This window comes from Epinephelus moara, chromosome 10 (assembly GCF_006386435.1).
Source record: "Epinephelus moara isolate mb chromosome 10, YSFRI_EMoa_1.0, whole genome shotgun sequence".
Lineage (NCBI taxonomy): Eukaryota > Metazoa > Chordata > Actinopteri > Perciformes > Serranidae > Epinephelus > Epinephelus moara.
In genome coordinates this window covers 21133407-21157813 of record NC_065515.1, presented here as the reverse complement: position 1 = coordinate 21157813, position 24407 = coordinate 21133407, and the positions used below count along the sequence as shown (strand labels likewise).

Below are 24407 nucleotides of genomic sequence, written 5' to 3'. Positions count from 1 at the left end.
AACTGATTTACGGATGGCTGCCAGTGTATGTTGTAGGTCAGACACCAATAAAGCCTTCAGCCTTTCAGGGTAAATTTCATTTGGCACTGTTACCTCCCACTGCAGAGGTCATTAATTACCTCATTAACAGTCCAAGAGACAGAGAGTGTATAAGTCAGATTCAGGAGTTCCTCAAAGTGTTTCCTTCCACTGCCTGTCTAGTTGAGGTCAGCAGTTCCCCTGCCCTGCTGAGAACCGCCTCGACAAGGCAACCCTTCCCTAAGCAGTCTGAAAGTTTGCCCGAACCTCTTTGAGGCCAACTGTAAGTCGTTCTTGTTGGCATCCACAAACACTTCCCACACTCACGTTTTTGCTTCCACAACCACATTCTGGCCTGCCGATACCTCTCTGCTGATTCAGGAGTTCCATGAATTAGCCAAGAACCAAAATGCGCCCTTCCTGGGTTCATCAAGTCTGCTTTCCCCTGTCATCTGACCAAACTCACTACCAGGTGGTAAACAGTTGGCAGCTCTGCTCCCCTCTTCACCCAAATGTCTGCAACCACAAATCCTATAGTACAAAGAAAGTTGATCATTGGTCTTTGGACAATGGTGTTGCAAGTACTAACAACATTTATGAACAATCTTGCTTTGTTTAGTCACCCACGGCCAGTTTTCTGTTGTGTTAACTATGTTAGAAGAAGTTCTACAAGTTCCAAAACAGCAACAGCAAAAACAAGAAAAACCTGCACAGTTCCACTGTATGTTTCATGCACACAGAAAACACTGTCAATATGATCATGTCCAGATTTCTGGCTCTTTATAATGTCTGACAGTTCACATTGCTGGTCCACTTGACTACTCCACTGTAACTACTTTTCCTCCATTTTGGCTCAATGGCTTTGTCATAGCCCCTCCTTGAGTTGGGCCATGAGAAGAGAAATAGTATGAATTATTATTTCTAAATTTCCATGGCAAATGGATCGGGAATATTGACAATGCTTGCAAATGATGTAGTATTGTTAAAGGGACAAATGATCCTGCAACAAATGTGACGTTACATATCATTCCATCTGATGTCACTTTCTCACATCTGACTTGTTTAAAGGTTTAGTTTGGGTAAATCAGTTGCCTAGGCAAACAACAGGCTTACCTATATTTCATAATAATTTGTTTAGACACTGTATATATCATCTGTCACATCTGTTTACAACATGCAATGTTATTAGTAAGCAGATGAAATTTGGAGTATGACAACACCGCATTACTTCCCAGACCAAACTACTCAATACGTAATAGTTGCCGGTTTAGAAAGTGTGTTTTCAGTTGTGTTTGCACAAATGTAGGTCTACATATAATGTTTGTGTATGGAGCAACATCCTGTCATAGTTGGCAGAAAACATGTTTATCAGCATTTACATAAATCAGCACAAGTTAAACCTTTTATGTTTAGTCTTTCTTTATAGTAGTACTACTGCTACTTCTACCACCACTACCACCACTACTACTACTACTACTAATAATAATAATAGTAATAAGAATTCTGATGATGATTATTATTATTATTACCATTACAATTTCTGGTCATGGGAAGAAAAAAAAACATGCATTCTAGTATTAACATTAACATGTGAATAATATCTCAAAGTCTACAAGTCAGAGTGACCCCAAAACACTCTCTTGATGTCACCAAGATTCTATTAGATGTAAATGATAGGATTTCCATTCACTTGTCTAAATGTAGACATACAAGTGGTGAGTTTTTAAGTAAGCTAACCAAAACAGATTGTTTTGGAACCTCTGTTGAAAATTGAGTAACTTTGTCAGACTTTACAAGTATGTTATGGTCACATCATTCACCTGCTGTCTTTTCTCAATTGTTTCATGTTTTAAATCACAGCTGATACATTGTAAGTAATTACAACACTGAGCTGTACCTGTCTTCATGCTAATGGTAATGGCAGCAACTGTTGCTCTAACTCGTAAGCTTTATGAAGCAGAGTTAAAACGTAGCTGTGCTGCAGTCAAATACTTCCAGCAAAGTGACCTCACACTCTAATTTGACAGCTTTTTAAATAAATGCCATGCTAATAATATAGCAGGTGCTTATACTGTAATGCAGCCAACAGAATGGCTGGTTACACCGTAAGACTGTGGCCACTGCTCTGGTTCACTTTAAGAGACATCTGAGGTCACTGTGTCATCAAATGCTGATTGCCATCACAGTTTGAGGGCTTGGTGTACTGGTCATCATGCATACTACTGCATTAGCCATGATAAAGTGTTCTTCAACCATGCAAAAACACACACTTCCTTTCCTAATGACTGCTGGTCCCTGATAGATGTGGCCCTTTTAGTGCAAAGCTCCACTAAGGCTTGAAGTAAAAATAGCACTTCAACCTTTCTTCCAGTTTTGTGGGGAAGGAAACGGGCAGTGTTCAGTGTAATGGCAAGCACAGAGACTGTCGTCATGGGAGTATGAGCAGGGAATTTGTGTCACCATTCCCTTCCTGTTGGCCGGGCCAACAGCAGACCTTAAACCCCAAGATAAGAACTTTAAGCAGCCCCAGCTCGACTTTATTGCTGCAGCCTAATGCAAAAACCAAAGCACTTCATGTGCTGGAACTCTGCTTGCTTGTGGTACCCAGGCACTTGGCCATTTCTCCTCTACCCATCGCATCAACGACAAGTGACAGGAACGGAAGCTTCGAGGGGAATTCCTGGAAGGGTCGCCAAGGGGAGAGCCTCGGTCTGTTTTACATTACGGACGTCTGCCATGTTTTGGCAGTTGACAGCGGCCAAGGAAAGATGAGACAAATAACAATTTGGGATTCCAAAACAAAGTAGGTCTGCCCAAAGCCACACCTCCATTGGTTCCATGGTGAGCTGGAGGTTTGATTATCTCATAGGTTTACGTTTGCTGTTGAAGTACGCCACATCTTGAGCCACATTGGTGAGTCATTAGTTACTCAATAGACAGCAGGAATGGTAACCATAAACAGAGGCGCGCTGTTTGGGTTGGGATGGTGCATTGTGTTCCTTCATCAATGCTCCTAAATAATCATACACAATCCTTATTTGAATGATCAGTTTAGACATGTTTGTCATACTTGTACATATTGAACAGTGGCATTGACAACAGTGGTGAGGTATTGCTAGACATATTGTACCCGTAAAACAAGCAGCCACATACTGTATAGCTATTTAAACCCTCAACATGAAAGTAAGCACACATTCCCAACATTGCAAAGCACATGAGCCATCATATATGGAAAATGAAGTTAAACTCGTAATGACACTACCATTCTCTTTTTAAAACAATATAGATTTGCTAACATTTCAAAGGCTTTATATTTGTAGAGTGAATAGATACAGAGGCAGCCAATATTCTAAAAGCTTCAGTTGCAAGACAAGGACAAGTTGGTTCACAATCTAAAGACACAACACATCTTAGTTTGTCTATTTTGTGCTCAGTGCTGTGTGGGATCTACAGAATACGAATGACTTCCTTTGTCAGACTGCCACTTTTGGCTCATTCCCAGTGGAGCACATTACATCAACAGGAAGGGCAAATCTTGATTTTGAGTGACCAGGGCTAATGCCAATTAACTTCCTCTATGTAAAACTGAAATCTGGATTTGAGATAACAAGGGGAGTATCCATTGGCGACACTGCTCCTACATCTAAGCCTCCAACTCTAGAGAGCAAACGTCTAGAGCCAAAGCACATGCCTTCCAAAGGGGAAAATCTGATCAGATTTTCAGTTTTGATTGGTTGCGTAATAAGCATTAAAACATACTATGGAGTTGTTATTGAAATATTTAATTGCCGAGGCCTATTGATACCACACTTATATACCTACACGTGCATGATGTACATATTATAGATTTTAGCTTATACTCTTATTCACTTAGAGCATAAACTAAAGTTAAAGCTTACCCACAAACTGAATTAGAAAAACTGGAGCATGCATCAGTTCACCACCAATAATGAGTAGTGCAAAGACTATAGTCACACCTCCCAAATTAATATGGTAATTGTAACTGGTGACACAGAGGTATGGTAAGCGAGAATAACAGTGATAAAAAGTTATTATAAGTTGACAAGTTGATGAGATAGCATACTTAAATGTACCTCTTGAAGACTATAACACAGTTGTATGAGAAGCTTTAAACAATCAGTGCAGTTCAGTGTTAACAACAACACCAGCTGACTGATGTGAGAGATATTCCCTCTGAACACAATCAGAGCGAAAAACCAAAAAGCAATGAGCCTGAGTGAAGTTTTAAGTGGCTGGTGACTGTTGCCCAGTGCGGTCTGCCGCATGTGTTTTAATACGGAGCTCTGAGGTCGAGAACAGCACACCTGGGACACAGCACACACACTGCTAGAGGAAGTGGTCCTCCGCCAAAGAAAGCAATAGAAATTTCCAGTTAATTCACCAGTCGGCTGAGACCCCCCTCCAACCCCTCCTTTTAAACTCTCTCCTCTTTAAGGGATAAAAACAATGTCCCTAATTAGATGTTTTTAAAACATAGAACAAATGATACAGTAGATGCTACTATTGCAGTTACATGTTAATAATGTCGGCCAAGTGCTAAACAAGATTTGTGTGGCAACACTCAGATAGGGAGGTTTTTATGTCCTCTAGCACATGCACATATCAAGGCATGCTGTGCTTCAATAGCTCTAGAACATGACCCTGTTAGTGACAAAGATATTTAATTGTTGCTTAAAACACATTTGTTGCAGTGCAGTTGCAGTCTGCCATGCTGAGGCATAAAACCATTTTAACTGTTTACTTTTTCTAACTGGGTATTTGCTTCCTTTTTTCAGGTATGTTGATCTGCTCTTCTTGTCTTAAGTTGTCAAATAGGCAACTAGGAAGTGTTTTGTTTCTACCAAGCCACACTAAACAACTGCATCATCAATCGCCCTGATGAAAGCCTGTATCTACTTGTGGAGGAGAGGCTCATGCTTGTGAAGAAGTCAGATGCAAATATTGATGGCTTCCACCTCAGCTGAGCTATGACGTTAAGGCTCAGATACACAAAACCAACATCTAAGAACTAGTGGCTACAGTGGCTGACTGTTGCATTGCCTCATGTTGCCTTACATCGCCTTTGTCTTAGCCAAAATGTTGCACTTAAACACATCTCAAAGACTACAGCCAATGGCTAACTCTGCGCCTGCATGAAAGTAAAAGACCCTCCATAGCACCAGGAGGCAGTAGTCTGTATTTGTCATTTCAAAAAGGGAAACTGGAAGACCGACAGGACGGATTTAAGATGCTTGTTAGCCAGTTAGCACATCTGCTAAAGAGCTCAATGGCTAAAAAAATTGCCAACTGCCAATCAGAGTGAACTCATTCACCGATAGGCTCCACCATCACTGATACCGATCCAACAAAGAGGCAGCAGGGGCCGACTAGTGCCAATGGTCACAGACCAACAGCTGACCATCTGCTTGGTGTGTCCAAGTCCTGAACTAGCTCAGTGATGCTAGGGGAGCTAGCATTAGATACGTGCTTCCTTCTGCACCGTCAAACACTTGGCAAGTGGAGTTCAGTAGAAAGAACATAGTTCCTACATGAAACTTCTCACAACAGGGTCTGTGGATTATCTTGAGTAAGCAGGCCATGATATCTGGACAGAGACATTGCTGCTGAGTTTTTCAAATATATATTTTGGCGTTTTGAGCACCACAAGCTGAGAGCCATCTAGTTCCATTATATTCAAGAGAAGGCAAACATCTCTGCAGTGGACATCTGCAACACTCGTCAACTCACACCAGAACAATCTAGATGAACAAACAGCATTACAGGTAAGAGGGAAAATATGTATTTTTGATTTTGGGGGGAACTCTCTCTTTATGCGATTAATTTAACTAAACAGGTAAGATAAGATGTTACACGTACAGTATGAGATTACAATTGTGTAATGTAATGTTTAAAGGCAAAAAGTATGCAGCATCTGCAACTTAGATCAAATAATGGCCATTATGATGTGATTTGCAAACCCTCCATTTCATTGCTTTTCCAATATTCAGTGTCAAGCCGCAGAAGTCGAATGGCCTCCAAGTGAATATTGGCTATTATGCTGCATTCATAGGGAGGGGAGGAAAAACATTATGTCTCCTTGGCTTATCTCATGGAGTCAAAAATCACCACAGGCAGGTTAGTTAGAGCTGCACCCCTCCCTCTTATTCCATTAAAATATCTCATCTCTTAGACAGATTCTATCTTGAATAGTCCAGTTCGTTATTCCAGTGCCTGAATCTATTTCCACATGAAGCAACTGGACGAGTAATAGCATTCATATATTACGACACAAACCCACAGGTTGAATTCCGACTGAGTGTCCAATAAAATTACTATTCAGATTTTTATAGACTATATCTGTGCAGGTCATTTGTTTTAATGACAAGTGCTTTGTTTTTATGGTTTGGTGGCATTTTGAAGCCGAAAGAACTTTCGTTATGCCCTGTCATACTGCCTCATGCTGCGGATGTGTACTTTTTTCCCCCCAGGGTTTAGCCAATTTCACAGAGTTGAGCTTCATTCTCCGTACAAGATTCTGTAATGGAGAAAGTGTTGATATGAATTTTATTTCTTCTCAAATGTGGTTTGTGTACATGACAATTTGTATAACTTTTTCAGTGGTTTGACATGTAAACATGCGTTCAAGCCCAAAAATGAAACAATGTGTACACTGCACATGGGTGGTGGTTAGTTTGAGACAATTAAAACCTCATCTGGAATGGCTGGAGCAGTCATACCTACAATTCTGCAGGTGCTGTAGAAGTCAGAGCACTCTCCAAAGTTTATTTTGATAGGATTAAATTGACTCTGAATGCAGACCCCTATCCGACAAGGCCACCAGGGAAAATGAAGCAGAGGTTGTCACTGTTACAAATTCCCCTGGTTCCTGTTACTAATTGAGAGCTGAGCTCCATAGAGTTTTGCTTTTGGTGTATTCTTATATGTTTTCCATGTTTCCTATATGAATAGATAGGTGTAGAAAAATTGGGGAATTAGCTCAGCTCTTGTTTGGAGACTTGTGGAGAAAATTTTACACGGGACAAATCTGAAAATAATGCTTTTTTTGGGGTGTGCCAGTGAGACAAAGAAAAGATTTCATTTTTTTAGTGATGTATGAAATGAAATGTCACCACACAATCTGGCAGACATCATCACTGACAGTCAAGAGGAGAGTATCTAAAGAGGCAAAAATTAAGTAAAACAAGGTGGGGCAGGAAAAGGAAAAGGGCCACTCTTTTGGGTGGGAGTTGTCCAGGAGTCCCGTGGTTCTCCACCTCCTAAACATTGTTGAGGTTCCTGATTTGTAAGGATTTGGTGGAGTTTTTCCTGCCCTTTATCTTTCAAGGAGGGAAACCCAAATGATTCGCTGTCACTCAGGCACTGCTGAGCAGGCTGTGTTACAGGACGTCCAACTGCGAGCCCAGATGCACCCTTAATAACCGCAGTGCCCAAAAATAACAGAAGGTCAGCTTGGTATCTTGGTAAGTTGAATTCTAAATTAGGGGCAGAAACCAACATCAACATTGATTTCTGCTTCCGTGACAATAAACAGGACGGCACTCATAAAGTCTGAAGCTAACTGGAAATCACATGTGACTTAAAATATAGAACCTTCAGAGATAAGAGTCAGCAATGATTTTTTTTTTCTTTTTTAAACACAGCTGTTTCCTCAGAGACAAAACAATGATATCCTTGAACGTAATGAGTATGATACAATATTTAGCAATAGGGTTTACTGTACAGGAAGTCGCTCATGCTGACATTTCCCTTCAATCATGCTTCATTTAAGACCTAACAGGAACACCACTCATGTCCTTTGTTTTGTGAAATCAAATCCTTGCCACTCCCAGTGAGAAAGCACTCACTTATCTTTGAGTCACGTTAACCTTGGAGCCTATCCCACCTGACATAGGGCGAGAGTCAGGGTACACCCTTGGACAGGTCGCCAAACTATCGCAGGGCTGACACATAGAGACAGACAACCATTCACGCTCACATTCACACCTACGGGCAATTTAGAGTCTGTAATTACCCTGCATGTCTTTGGACTGTGGGAGGAAGCTGGAGTACCCGCAGAAAACCCACACTGACACGGGAAGAACATGCAAACTCTCCACAGAGGGGCTCCCCCTACCCAGGGTTTGAACCCTCCACCCTGGGTTTGAACTAGGAACCCCTTGCTGTGAGGCGACAATGCTAACCAATGTACCACCATGCCTTTGAAAGTAACATTCAATTTAATATTAAACTTCTTCTGATTTTGTAATTTTTATAAAGTGACACATAACTTTTTGGATTTGATAATGGAATCGTTCGAATCGAGAATCGTTATCCAACTGGGTGACCAGTGTCCCAAAAGGTTTGTCCAGGCATACTCTTTCCCCACCATTGCTACTGCTACTGTATGTGTGTGCGCGTGTGTGTGCGCGCGTGTGTGTATTTGTGCGAGCATAATTGGAGTTGAGCACAGTTCTCTGAAGCACATTAGCACAGAGCCCACAGTGTACCAGGTTCCACAGAGGGCAACACAGCTGCACAAAAACAGGTATATGGAAAACCAAGCTGATACAAAACAGAGACGTTTCAACTGAACTACAAGGAGGGGCGATGGGTGGGAGGGGGGACTCCAACCATAATCGGAGACCACCTCGAAATGGGCCCAAAGAATCCAGTGGGGGAAAAAAAGTTGATCTTCAGCCAGTATGCTACGGGATTTCTGTGTTGCCCTTCACTGAGGGACTGTTGCAGCACGCTAGTAGAAAAACAAATGATCCATCTTGACTCAGCGGTTTTGATGAGACATGAGAAATGGTGACAGTCTGATCTTTGAGTTTTCTTTGCCTGCAGGGCGTGCAAATTGTCGCCATACAAATCGGAAGCTTGGTTGACTTTCACTTGGTATTAGCTGTTAAAAGGAAGATGGATATGCTTTGATAATGATAATAGTTTCCTGAAAGTAAACGGCATGCACATTCATCATTTACGCTTCATTTTTCAGACGTGTGGTATTTGTCAGCAATTAGGGCTACCTGGATAGAGATCAGTATCTATGATCCACCAAACACCACCAAGTTTCAAAGAATGCTTTGTCATTTTTGAGTCAGATTTCAGTCTAGTCTGGCTCCAGACATCTGAATTTATACTTCTATTTCTAACACATTCTGTGTTACCTGAAAATTGCATGGGGAGACATTGGTGCTTACTGTTTAAAGTTAAATAACAACCAATGCTAAATAGAAAATGGCTAAGAGGAGCTCAATTCTAGACAGAATAGTGAAATTCTGTCTTATTATCAGACTACCCTCAGTTAGCCTTTGTTGCATTCTGTTCTGAACAATGAAAACCTTTGGAAAAAACCCCTAGGGGATTTAAAAGAGCATCCTATTCTAAGTTGGATACAGAATGCTCCAAGACGGAGCAAAAATATATGCCTACATCGGGAATGAAAGCGTGGGACCTCAAAAAACCCAAAACACCAGTTTACACACTTGAAGTTCTGTCATACAGCATATTTAACGCATAGAATAAGACATCAAATGGGACTGGTACCTGAACCTTATTGCTCATTTTTCCTCCAGGGAACTGTTGGCTCTTCTGTACATGTTGTACGGGAATGTCCAGGGGTTTTTGGTTTTTGGGGGAAGGTTATAAGTATCATTTCTGAACTAACAGGAATGCAATAACCAGTGGATCCTGCTGTACATACTCTAAATGATGATTCCCACCTTTCCGCTTATGGATAGAACTTGCAAAATCTGGCTGGCCTGACTGGAGCTAAGAAGATCTTAGTCCAGCATTGGAAAGCCCCTCCTGATATCTCAAGTATTCATTGCCTCTGGAGCTTTTTGGACATTTCTTACCTGGAACTGCCATTAGCAAGAGTTAATGATGCACGTCCAAGCACAATTTTAATGAGGACTATCTAATTTGAAGGATCTTCTGTCTATATAAAGATGCTCTGTCTGTGGGTATTACTTGCATGTTGGTTGGTGGAAGGGAAAGGGGTGGGGTGGATAGATGGGCTAAATGGTTAAATGTAAATCAGAAATCAGCTGCCTCTGTTTATCTGTATATGTTGCAATAAAAAATAAGTGATAATAAAACATTTTTAAAAACTATGGGAGAGTATAAAATCTTTGCCGAACGTGCAACTCTTTGTTCCAGAAAGATTTCCATTTGTCTGATCTGTGTTGCTAGTGGATATGGCAGTATAGTGATTCATCCAGGTTCAAAAAGCATTTTGATTCGTTGCCTGGTAGATTAGTGGGAAAAAAAACTTCAGCAGCAGTATTCTTTCTTTAAAATAAACAGAGGAAGACTTGCGGTCTACAGACCTATAGCCACCTACAGAAGATACATTGGCATCAACATAAAATCCAAGGAAAAGACATCATAGCAAAAGCCGCATTGATTGACAAGTGAACTCTGGGGAGTACAGTGCAGGAACACCACAGCAATGAACGCTTCACACCAAATGCGCTGCCAGAATGACAAAATAAGGATCTTGTGGATTACCACTTGAACTTTTAACCAGATGAGCACAAACAGACACAAAAACCAAATGAAGTGCATTTCTTTCAGCATGTTATATCATCATCGCTGCCATAACCATATGCTCATGAAACCAGAGTGCAGCTACACGTTTTGTGATTACACACATATGGTAGCGATTAAGCTCATGCCAGTCGGGCTAGCCTCTTGTGGCTAGACCTTGTGGTAGTCACACCAGTTTCACTGAAGTCATAGTGCCAAGTATGGTTAGTGTCACAGCAGATGCTTTGAACCTGACGCAGCCATGTCATCACAGAACGAGTGCTGAAGCTGTCTGGTAAGCTGCATGGTTATGTGCCGGATGACGGTGAAGTCGGATTAGTCTAATATCATTGTCTGAGTAACAGTTTCCAAAGATGTTAAGAGCAGTTTGATGAGCTTTTTCCTGCTGTCCATTTTCCTGCCTAAAGGTTGTGGTTCACCAAGGAGGGCGGGACCAGAGAGTTCGATTTCTTTGCGACAGGCACTGAGTCAACTGAAGTGATGCAGGCTGGCATATTCATCCAAGAGTGCGGTGGCTGAATACGTGCTGATTTGCAGAGGCGCACTAACATTTCCTCTCCTAAAATAGCCTCTTTCTTGAATAACAAATTTATAGTCCTTCTTTCCCGATCACTTTAATTATGGGCTAGCGAAAGGTTGATCATAATATATTAAAAGGTAAGTACATCTAAGGTTGGGAAACATCTGTAGTTGACCATAGCTGCTACCTGCAGCTTTTATGAAGCTGAGACTTAAAGGAGTAGTTCATCCAAATTTGAAACTCCTACTTTATTTTGTCACATTAATGTCAGTCAAAACTCGGAAACTTGGATTTAATTGATAATACTCATCAGCCAATGGTTTTCAACCTGGGATCGGGATGCTGGAAACATCTTGAAGGATGCAATGATTGCATGTCACTGCAATATGATACCCACATTACTCTCATCATTTCAGGCATATTTCTCAATGGCTTTCATTAGCTCTGTCCAACCTGATGTCAGCCATTTTGAAATTTGTGTATTGTTCATGTATTTTCTGCAAACTTTTTTGAACTTATCCCAGAGGGTTTGTCAGATTTGTTTCAAACTTGATTGGTATAACCCTCCAACTAATGTAACTGTAACTCGTCAATGGTCTATACCTTTAAACAATGATGTCATAGGTTATGTGAAAACTTGCCATTTTAGACACTTAAAAGGTATGGAAGTTTGAATCTCCTCCCTGAGGATTCAACAGATCCATCTCAAATTTGGTCAGCAGAATCTCAGGATGTTAACGATGCCATATTGTGAAGGTCTTGTGTTTTCATGGAATGGCGTGCTGTGGCAAGATGGGCAGTTTGCATGTTTCACTCTTTTCTAAATTTCCCTTGGGATCTATCTATCTTTCTATCTATCAATCTGTTCATCTGTCCGTTTGTGCGTCCATCCCTCCATCTATCCATCCAAATAAGATACAGTCAGAAATGAGGTGAAATACACATTTCTGCTTCACATTAATACTACCATGAATACTTATTTGTGCTTTTCCAGGTAATTGAGGCAATCCAAGAAGGAATCATCGTCTCTGCTTAAGCTGCCTGCAATATGCGACTTGTGTCAAGGAACTACATCACCTTGCTTTTGTGAATAATGCGGCAAAAAGCCTGGGAACCACTACCATAAACTTTCATAAAAAAATGAATCACATTTGTGACATCACACATAGGTAAGGGACTTTTGGATGACTGGAGTTGGGTTTACAGTTTGCATCATCATCACTTCATTGAAGCCAGAAAATCCAATATTGTGCAATAAATATGGAGCCGCAATGAGTGCAGCTGGACATGTCTGAAACAGTACCAATGATTAACAGGCTGATTATGTATTTATGTGAATTTCACTGAAAACTCACTTAAGTGTCATACTGATATATTGTTCGGTAAACTGTGACTACCATCTCGCTGCATTATAATGCATTTGAAAACAGGCCCAGTTTAAGCGGTGACAGCTTAGACATTTTTCTTGCCTCCTTGCCTATAACTGTTGCCGTTTTTCTTCACCAAAAACAAGTGTGGAAAATTACCCAATTACCAGAATCTGGAGACAGAGGAGTGTATCCTACAAACAGGAAAAGGTGTCACCCATATTAAAGACAACCACATTTACAGTGACTCATTCACAACAACAGGAGCTGTGTGCCAAAATGCTTAACGAAAGGCCACATCAAAATCTCAGGTAGACTGCAGTGCACGACCTGACTCCTGGCAATTTTCTTCAAACCACCCCTCACATATTCTCCCCTTTCAAGAAAAAGTAATGTAAAGAGCGGGGAGGAATTAAGGGCACTTAGACCTAGAAACTGACTACAAAACAAACCACTGAGAGGAAAGTTGCTTGGTTTTTACTTGGAGAGGTGGCATGTTTCCTGTATCCAAACCTATCTTTGCCACAAACTTCCAAACAGTGTCAGCTGGTTTGTTTTTGATGCTCTGTAGTCTTAATTGTTCTTGTTGACTCATGCTCCGACTCCTCAGCTGCAAAAAATGCCACCATGCCCTCAGAATCCCTCTCCATAACTTATTTGTTTAATTTTGTTTTTGTGGAAAGTGACAGCGTTTGAATTTCCACTTTCGCATTCAAAGAACAAATGAGAAAAATTGTTCCAAAATTAGATAAACATCATCTGAACTCTTTTATTGACTTCTTGTTTTCTTTTTCACTTCCTTTTGACTGAAAACTACACAGTCGCAGGATATGCTTTACAGGATAGTTTCTTAGATCTTTGGTTGACAAATGGACTGACAGTACTCTATATTTTTTAGATGAACTTTAAAAACTTTTCCCTTCAAAGACCTTTGGATATCTTCCTTTCCCACTATGTGACATTGTTCACTTTTTCTCTGATTTATTTTGGGGTGACACTGCCTTTTAGAATTCATATTTTGATATCCTGGCCTTTTTCATTTAAACTGATCGCACATTAACTGATCCTTTAAGTTCCTGATAAATGGCCTGGAACCATGGTTGCTAATGTGTATGTCTTTCAACACAGTAACAAGTGAAATTTCTGTGGCATGTCAACGCATCATACAATGCATCTATTCATCTGTCAAAAGACACCACAACAGAGACTAACTGTGCAGCAAACTCCCTCACCCACTATGTACTGATATGAATCCAAACTCTGGTAGTGATAATTTCCTCTTTAACAATGCTCTGCAGATTGATGGTTGTGCAGAGCAGTTCAGAAATACATGATCTAAACTAATAGTCTTGCTTTTAATGACACCAAGCCTTTTATTCAGTGCCAAATTGCACTAGTCAGACGCCTTTGGGGTGTTTCTTCCTACTCGAGGCACCACTATTGGGTTTCCAGCCCTTAATTTAGTTCAAATCAACATCCCCACCCAGAACAAATGGTCTACCTCAGATGACTCTCAAAACAGATCACACAGGATGAGCCCAGGTCTCCAACCGTGCTTCCTATAACCTTTGAAAGCCCTCCGAGGAGCCTCTCCTCATCAAGTGTTTCAGCGGATCAAAGGCGGATCAAAACTTTGGATGTTTTTCTTTGCTGTGTGTTTCCTGTTCAGTCAGTTGACCAACTGACTTCAACTCGAAATGTGTGAATATGGTGCATGAAATTTAGAACAACAGTATTACTATAGTGGCCGATAAGTGAGTACAAAACTCATGACTCCTAAATTATTATTTATCATTAATAGTGGTGGTAGTAGTAGTATTAGTTCTTACCTGTTTATTAGAGCTCAATATCCTTTAGATCTGTTAAATCAGACTGAGCTTTTCATTGAGGGGAACAAGAGGGATGGGTTTTAATTAAACAAATATTTCTCTGAAGCAAGAGATTATCTCACTTGTTGAGTTAAACCTCAAAACCACAGCAGGCGGAGACAAAGAACCACAGTCAGTTAGTGAATTGAATATGTGAATGACAGTGACTACTTTTACAATTCATTCGTGATCTTGAAAGAAGTAGTAGTTGAAGGTCAGCAAGCTAACCTAGTACTGAATGTATTTTTGTAATGGTAGCCTAAGGCTTCAGGTTTGCAACCTCTCCTCCCACATGCATTTCTCCCTGGACGCCAGTCTGACATTACTTAACCAGAAAATTTGAGGTTTTTTGGCTCGCTGGCTGAGCTTTAACTCTGCCAATGAGGTCATTTAAAAGTGTTTGTATTGTATAACTACAACTTGTATCTGAACAATGGTGATAGTGCGTAAATGTGCAGCCTGGCGGGTCTGTCAGTCAGAGGCAGAGATAGAGAAGAGGAGGACTGGGGAGAGGGAGGAGGAGGAGGAGGAGAATCTCCCTCAGGGAGGATACAGCAGGGCAGGAGACAACATGGCAAAGGCAGCAGGAACACTCGAAGAACCTGGCCAACTGCCAAGAGTAGTTTAGCGGACCTCGGCTGACACAGCACTTCACTGCAGCAGCCACACAAGCTCTGCTCGGTTAGGGCTTACAGGGCTTTGCGCTTAAACAAGCTCCCTCTGCCTCATGCATGTAAACAGTGTGCATACATCAAGACTGGATGCAGTCAGACATGACAATGCTCTTACAAAAAATATGCACAATATGCACACACTTGAGAGGTCTATATTAGGCTTGTGAAGCACCATGCGAATACAAGGCACGGTGCCATATAAACAAAATCCATGCCAAAACAGACAGTATTAGACAGACCACACAAAAACAAGCAGTGCACACCCAAACTTGTGATCATGTCGGGACTTTGATGTGCTCTATTTATTCCCCAGACTCTAAACCTTCCCCTTGCTTTAATGTGCCTAACCATAATCTCTACCTTAACCCTAATACTAAAAACACTAGTGAGGAAACAGTTTCACACGTTAATAAAACTCTGCATACACAGAGTAACAGCACACCATGTACAAACATTAACACACGTGTCCACAGGTACTTTAAAACAGTACAATATATAATCCTTCCCCAATATGTCCTGGCTCTAATTAGGATTCCCCTGCCAGTTTGACAATTACATACATAAACCACCTCAACTGGCTGCTTTCAGTGAAGAGCAGCAGTTTTTCTTCAAGTGTCCAGACACCCCATCAATATACTGGTAATCGATTTTGAGTTTTCATGGTTGTAATGGCTGAAATACAGTCATGCAATGCAATTTTTGGGACTCACAGGCTGCCTGCACCTGCTTCGTGAGCAGATTAGTGGACACCGGACCCACTCTGATCCTTGAGGCACAGCCGCAACTATATTGTGACGGATAGGTTGAAGGAGATCTGATATGAGGAACTGCACTTGGAAGGGGCGGATGGTTTTGGATGCAGCGTGTTGTACAGGTGACTTTGTTTGTGTGTTTGTAAGTACTTTAATATTTTTTACAACTTCCTGTGTATTTTTGTATTTATGTGTCTGCATGTGTACTCATGTGCAAGTGCTTCATCACAGTACATACAGGTTTGCAATTTTGGCCAGGACAGCTTCCCATGAAGACTTGCATACAGTATGCACACACACACACACACACACACACACAGTGCATGTAGCCATTGCAGCAACTGTATGTCTCCAATGAACATAACAAGACAAGAGTAACAGATTGATTATATAAATGTAGTATGGAAAACACAATTTGACGTCAGATAGCTTCATGCTTTATGTGTTTACATGAGGACATCTAGTATCCGTACCATGTCTTGTAACTATACAGACGGCAGCCTGTCTATTGGGAAAATTTATGACAAAAATATTTCCTCTGCTGCAAGTGCTTACTCACATTTTCATTTTGAAGGACTTTGTGGGCTAACTACTGCGTCTTTTCATTTTGAAGGACTTTGTGGGCTAACTACTGCGTCACTTTTGATAACTTCATTAGAATGCATACAGCCGAATGTCTCAATAACTTTGCAAATATATTGTCTTCCATTCATTAAATTAAATAAAACAAGCCACTCTCAGTGTTATACATGACCAGGGTTCACCTTAGCTGTGCATATTTGTGATGAACACATTAAGTTCTCAAATCATCCAAAAAGTCTCCCGTAAACAACAGTTTAACATCATTTATCACTGCAGTGACAATGCTGACAAGAGTTTTAAATGAGCCGTAAAAAACACATCCGATGTCTTTCAGTAAGTTCCCCTTGGTCTTTGGAGATAATATTTTCACTACCTGTTTTTTCACATCATAATTGCAACATTAATAGCTGCAGGGCAGAAGCTATGGCTTCTCTGCAGAGTTTTTGGAGACTGGGTTACTGTGCGATGGCCAAGCTGTCTGATCACCGCTCAGATCTTGTCAGTTTTGTAGCAGTGACGGCGAGGCTTTGAAAAGGAAAGATTTTACAGAGGAGCAACAGAAGAGGACAAATATAGTTTAGTCCACAGATGTGAGTAAGCAGGTGAGAGTTCAGCCTCATAACTTTACAGGACACACAGTCGCTAGTGGCTTTATGCTAATGCAAACTCAGGAAAAGGTGACATGCTTGCCAATGAGGTAAAGTAAGCTAATATTAGCTCAGTGTGACAAAGGAGCAATGCTGTCACCAAACTGCTTCATGGCTAATTACATGCCAGGGGAACCTGACCGCTCCGGTACTTGACACCACCATCCGGTGCTGCACTGTTTTAGGAACGTCCACTTCCAATGTCCGCCGCCAGCTGCTGGTGCAGCGATAAATTATGGCAATAATTTAGGAAAAAGCTCCTCCCAGATGAGAGGGCAGCTTCAGGTCTTATAAAGTGAAGAAGTCTTGCTTTTACAACCACCCACTCAACGTCCACCGAAAGGTTTCCCTTCCGTTCCACAAGTATATGACTTATTTGGAGAACCTAATAACGATTATTCAGGGTGGTAGGGTGGCCTAGCGGTTACAGTGACCGTCCCATCATGTAAAGGACAAGGGTTCAATAGCAAAAACAGCCGTATGTTCTGGCCAAAAGCCCTCCGGCGAGATGCTGAAACCACTCAGTCACTAAAAGTCACTCTGGATATGACTGCTCGCCACATGTTAACATGCTCTGAATTAAGTGGAGTGTTTTTTAAATTCTCATATTAAATCTAGAACGTCAGGCCTTAAAAAAGCATTGTGACTCATTGAGCAGATAAACATGAAAAAGGAATTTATCACAATGCGTGCGGTCACTGGACATTAATAACACATCTCCTTGATGAGAAAGACACATTTGGTGGAATTAAGAGTTCAGCTGTGAACTAGGTGAAGGAATAAGAAAAACAATGTAGGCTTGTGTGTTTGGATGGAAGAAGATAATGTCTTTATAATATGTCACATAGCTCAATGTCACACTGGAACAAAAATAATGAAAGCAGACGTGACCTGACTTACACTTTATGTAAATGGCTGTGTAGGAAAATGAAACTTTCCACAGAGAGCACGGAGCGGGGCCATTTTACACAATAGTGACATCACTTTTGTTGTCAGTGTATACCCTAATTACAGTCAGTTATGACTACGGATTTTATTGTTATCCACAGTGTTACATGTAGGTTATGATGCATGTATCAGAACTGAAGACGCATTTATGTAAGAACAAGGTCATCTCTTCGAACTTCAGTAGAATACTAAATGATAGAGGAGAAGCAGGTATGTCTACTGTATATAGATTGTATCTTACTGAACAGAGTTTGCAAGACACACATACGGTCATTAATTGGCCAATACATACAGACAGATGAGCGCATTCACACCTCAGCCCAGTCGCCAGAAGAAAATGTTGACATTTTACATTTCTACAAACCACCAATATCTGTACGTTTCATACGGGGCTTAGCACTGTCACCTCACAGCAAGAGTTCCTTGTTTGATCTCAGGAGGGAGCCCTTCTGTGCGGAGTTTGCATGTTCTCCCCGTATCAGCATGGGTTTTCTCCGGGTACTCCGGTGTTAGTGTGAATGGTTGTCTGTCTCTATGCGTTAGCCCTGCGATAGTCTGTCCAGGGTGTAGGCTCCAGCCCCCCGCGACGCTCCAGCCCCCCCCTGCGACCCGAATGGATGGATGGATGTTTCATACGTATCCTATCAGCGTTTCTAAAGTGACGTACTTCTGAGCTGACTTTGTCATCAGGAGGTTGAGGGGATGGTGAATGGTGAAATGTGAAACTGCTGTCAAGCCGCAGACCACTGTTTGAGACCCACAAATAACAAAACCAGTTGTTTTTCAGCTCACAACATTTCCAGCGGTGACTGAGGCACCAAACCGGTTACCGATACAAAAGTTTCATATCCGTGGTTTGCAGAAACACACAATGCCAAGATTTACTCTGGTGATTAGGTTGCACATGTACATGCCATACTGACCCTCAAATCTACCTAATCTGAATTTTTTTGGGACTGTGGGAAGAACCCAAAGTGCTTGGAGTAAACGCGCAGACCTGGGGAGAAACTCAAAAAAAAGGGAAGAACTAGATCAGATACAGATCCAGAGTATTCTTGCTATGAGGCAGCAATGTAACCACTAAGCCACAGTTTGACCAAACTTTCCAAATTCCTCACAGAAATGGTAAGGAAAAATATATTGGTGTATATTTTTCTTCCTTTTAATTCCTCTCAATTTAATTAATTAAAATAAGTGGAATAAAGTACTGCAAAAAAATAATTATTTAAACAAGGGACCCATCTCCTTTGTGCTTATATTTCTTATTGAGAGATGAGTCTTTTGTCTTGGGAGGATCTGAATATTTGATTACAGATTACAGTGTTGGCACACTGCTGCTGCTGTAATGCGTCTTGGAAGGTGTGTAAACTGGGCAATCAGAGCATAGATACTGACTCAGCTACGGCAAAATAAACAGAGATGATATCTGCTTGAATTTCCACGAAAATTATGCAAGTCAGAATATGTGAGGACCTTAATGAGATTGACAGGCGTTGAGCAACCAGGTAGTCATTACGGTGCTGATCTGACACATCAAACGCCAAGCAAAGGAGTGTGGAATACATTTTTAGAAACGCGAGATTGATATCTACGCGTTATTCCCGTGCCAGCAAAATGCCACAAAATAATTTCTGAGCCTAAGGGTCCTGCAGGGAAGGGAAAAAATGAAATAAAAAGTTATGATAACAAGAGTGCTTCCAATATTTCACAAGTATTAGTCTGGAAACATTTCAAAATTGGTTGCTGGCTTTTTTTTTAATAATTCTTATGTAATGCAAACAATAATTCAGTGTTCACATGCCAACAGGAGAGGGTAAATAAGGACAAAACTAACCAAACTATAGCCACAGTCTACACTTAGTAATTAGTTATTGTGTGGTGGCTACTGTTTACATATTTAAGTAGTTTCAAATGCACACACAATGTGACACAGATCATCTGTGAAGTGCCTGTGGTTATTATAAGGAAGAAAGTTAATGCAGAGACTTTTGGTATTTTAGCTACTATTGCTAAGAGGATAAATGCTGTGGGAGTCCCATATCTTCAGGGGGGAAAGAAAACAGCAGGACATGCACCTTGAATCACTGTGGCGTAAGACATTATTGGATCTTATAAACAACTGCAAAGCATGGGGCCCCACTCATGGAAGAACAAGCATGATGTATGAGTTGGCCAATTATGAACATACAGTTGATTTGTGGAACATCACTCTCTCCCGTTGATTTGTGCTTTTTTATCTGTTTGTTGTTTTAGTTACAAATCCTCCAGATTAGCCGGTAATGAAAAAAAGCTGACAATCCCGCTCAGAGACGGGGACGAAAGGAAATGCGGATGGGAAATGTGAGGTGGGCCCACGCCCTTGCGTATAATGCCTCAGACATGGACTTTATGGCCATTACCAGTCCCTAATTTGATTCCGCCGTACGATCCGGAACAATCAGGACCAGGCTTGTCTTTAAGGATGACTGGTAAAACCCAGCCAACGGAAAAGTCAGTCTGCATAGCAACACGGAGACGATGCAAAAACAAGCTCGCTCAGACCCCTCATAGGTCAGCTAAAACGTCAGGAGGAAACAGACCTGACAATGCGCACACCTGTAGCCACCAGAATGGAAAAAGGCAGGACGAAAATGCAGACAAAACCTCCAACTGCCCACTAAAGCCCACGACATCACAACTAATAGAACTATCCAACAGTAGAGCAGTCTATATGGCAGTGCAATATGTGAATCTTTTTGTAGCTAGTTAGAACATGATGGAAACTTGTTCCTCATCCTCACTACCGTGGCCAGTTTAACAGCTTTTCCATGGGAACGCTCCCCAGTATACCCCAGCTGCAGGAAGGGAGCCAAGAGATGCAGGGTTTGAATGTGGGCTAGGGCGAGCCTCCATTAAACTGGTGATCCCAGCATGGCGGTAAACCTCGGTGTGCTTCACTCCTTCCTACTGTAAAAGCCTGGTTAAGGCGTCAGGCCTGGCTAGGCAGAGACAGCCCTCTGCCCCTCCCTGGCCAAATATTGTACCTCTAACCTGATGCTAAAGCTGGAGCAGATGCTTTGCTTTCCACCCAATGCTAATGCTAGAACCGTGATGCTAATGTCTCAACAGTACTTTGGCTTTCTGAATGAGACATAAAATAAATGAACCTGCAGTACACACTTGCTGGATAGACAATAATTAATAATAATAATATTACATTTAATTTTTGAGTGGTTTTCAAGGTACTCAAAGACGCCTTACATTGGTTAAAAATAGTATTTGTTTTATTTTTGTGTTTTAATTGTGTTTAGTTTTATTGCAAAGCACTTTGTAACTGTGTTTTGAAAGGTGCTATATAAATAAAGTTTATCATTATTATTATATTATTATGAAGTGGTTTATCGTGCTTACCTTTCACTTGGTGCCATTAGCTTGTTAACAGTGCTGCCGGTTCATCTGGGTAGCTCCTGGTTCATCTGTGACCTCAGCAGTTCCCTTGTCACTGTCTTTCAGTCATATAATGTTGTCGATGCCAACCTTAGAGAAAATATTATAAGGATATTATTTAAAGTAACAAATTGGTATGTGAGGTATATGATGTTAGCTTGTTTGCTATCTTACCAGGGTTCGGCCTCTGCAGTCAGTGGAGACACTTGTCCGGGTGTGTTAGCTTCAGGTGTTTTGCCCTAAAACAGGAGGAGTAATGCGGGAAGAGTGATGAATAAACATAATACAAACAAAAAGAAAAAGAAGTGTACTCATGGTGCGAGAGACCAAGCTGGCAGGCAGGAGGAATCGCTGGTGGATTCTCAAAGAGAAGGTTTTATTTAACCAAAAATTAAACATTTAAAACATTGGTTCTATCAGTAAATACATGGGTAATTAATTAAAACAACACCACCAACGCACAATACAATCAAAAAAGAAATCACTTAAAAAGAAATTGTCATCGGAGGAAAAGCACAGGTGAAATTGATAACATTAATGATGGCTCAGTTCCATTTAGTGTGCCAATAAGTAAGCCAGCATGCAAAGTACCAGGACCTTCACTAAATGGAATGCAGCAATCATTATTGTTATTAAATACACCTGTGCTTGTCCCATAACATGTCAAAATGTCTGCTGTGAAAAAGGTCTATCGCTCCAGCCTGACAAGATTTCCCTGCAGCAGCAGCAATCAGAAAAAAACCTATTTAAAGACGAACTAATGTGTGACTGTACAAAAGGTAACTAAATGTGCGTCTTATAATAAAATACTAATTTACTGCCAACAACACTAAACAATGAGTATGATGTATGACACAAAAGCGTGTCATCTGTTTGTTGATGTATGCGCAATGTACATAAGTGCAAAAGGTCGACAAATTCAATAAGGAGAAAATGAACTTAACTATAGAGAAGTAAGGTTTGTGTGGGAAGCATAGGTACAGGTACATGTGAAATATGTTTGAACTTTTTAACTTCTCTATTTTGGCTGAAGCATAAATTGTAACACATCGTGAGTTCACTAGTACACTGTGTAGGTGGCACAGTGATGCAGTGGTTAGCATTGACGCTTCTCAACAAGAGTTCCTAATTCGAACCTGGGAGAGGGGAAGCCCTTCTGTGCAGAGTTTGCATTTTCTTCCTGTGTTAGTGTGGGTTTTCTCCAAACTAGTGACTCCAGCTTCCTCCCACAGTCCAAAGACAAAATCTCCTGGAAACACTGTAGTATGCACGCCAGGCCAATGGGTGGCAGTGTAAATTTGCAAAGCAACACCACAGCATGACACCACGCGCCTGCGCTGAAGCGCCTTCCTCTACAATGCGGTGATTACAAACCAAAACAAAGAGGACACAATGGCGAAAGCACGCACAGATAACTTTGTCTGGATGGACGACGAGGTGGAGTTGCTACAGTAGATCTACACTTTGCTGGAGAAGCGTTGATAAATTCAACAGGGTGAGCAGCACAAACAGAGCTCGGCATTGTTGTTGTGATGGACGACTTTTTCGCGCATGCCTTGTGACTGGTACCGTAATGCGCATGTGCGAAAAGTCTCTGTTTTCAGAGGAACTGCATATTGCAAGTTTACATGACAACAGAGACGGTGTCGTTTCCAAAAAACTGCACTCTGGAACATTGTCAAAACGTTGCATTTTCAGGCACCCAAAACGCCGCTGTTGTGTAAACGATCGGCCAAAATACAACTAAAGTTTACCGTTTTTAGTTGAAATCGTTGTCATATAAACGGGGCCTAAATTGGCCGTAAGTGTGAATGTGAGCATGAATGGTTGTCTGTCTCTATGTGTCAGCCCTGCAATAGTCTGGCGACCTGTCCAGGGTGTACCCCGCCTCTCGCCCAGTGTCTGCTGGGATAGGCTCCAGCCCTCCTGCGACCCCCACCAGGATAAGCGGTTACAGAAAATTAATGACTGTATAGTATGCTGTAGGCTTACTGCTGGCTAAAAATGAACAATTATTTGGATACTTACTGGTAAGTTTCATTCATAACAGGTCTGTAACTGATACATACTGCCTCAAGAAATAGCTTTTAGCTCACACTGTTAAGTCTCACGAAAGTTTTCCCGTCGACTCCGCTTTTATGTTACAAAACTAACTGGCAGCCATATAAATTATACACATACAACCTTACATAGTGTAACAAACTCACTGTACTAGGTGGCAGAGATTAGTTTGCTTAATGACAGACTAATGTTTTCTCCCTTTTGGGCTATGCGTTGCCCTCAACCCTTTCTGCCTTATGCCAGACTGCAGCCTTATATGTGACAAATGTATGGTCTCCAGGTCATGTCCCAGTCCTGCTACCATCATAATATAACATACATGAACTGTCAGATGTTTATTTACTGTAAACAGAAGTAGTATTTCCTCATGTCTGCCTCCACAGACACGAGCCCCTCTCTCAAACTTTAATAAAAGTGTAAAACTGATCATATATACACCGAGAGTCTGTTAATGTATAGTCTACTTCTTGCTTCAAACGTTTTCAGGCACATTTAAATGTACTGTTTGACTGCAATATATGAATTTGTAACCGGAAGCAGGTGCCATATTGTTTCCGGTTATGGTAAACAGGAGGCTGAAAAACAGTACAACTAAGCTGTGTTGATAAAATAAGAACCATGATTATGTAACCTTGTTGCCTATTTCTTCCTTAAAATGTTTTAAGAAACATGTTTTAACTGACCGTTTTTCTGAAATTCATCACTTTCATCCACGAGGCGCCATCTTGTTCCCTGTGGAAAAACGTCCATGCTCGCATGACGTCATTCACCAGCGCGGCGCAATGCATTCTGGTAGTTGTAGGTTTTCTACCTCTTTGGCGAAAGTGAATGCCACAGCCCCTTTTTCTCTGTTTTTTCTGGTCATATATCACCAATTTCCAAAGTCTTTTCATTTTTCTCCCGCATAGACCATCGTTCCAGCAGTGAAATACTTCTTTGATTATCCCCATCCCTTCAATCGTGCCACAGATGTGAGTGTGACCCTTTGTA

At 41.2% G+C, this 24407-nt stretch overlaps 1 protein-coding gene across 1 annotated transcript in view; it reads right to left on the bottom strand.

Moving 5' to 3' along the window:
- The window catches only part of alpi.1 (alkaline phosphatase, intestinal, tandem duplicate 1), a 132776-nt gene extending 108604 nt beyond the window's left edge, over positions 1 to 24172 (bottom strand). Inside the window, exons 1-3 of the mRNA XM_050054895.1 lie at positions 24101 to 24172; positions 21531 to 21595; positions 21321 to 21446 (exon numbers count right to left, since the gene is read on the bottom strand). The gene's annotated coding sequence lies outside the window, so the exon portion shown is untranslated. The remainder of the gene's footprint in view (positions 1 to 21320; positions 21447 to 21530; positions 21596 to 24100) is intronic.
- Between the last annotated feature and the right edge of the window lie 235 nt (positions 24173 to 24407).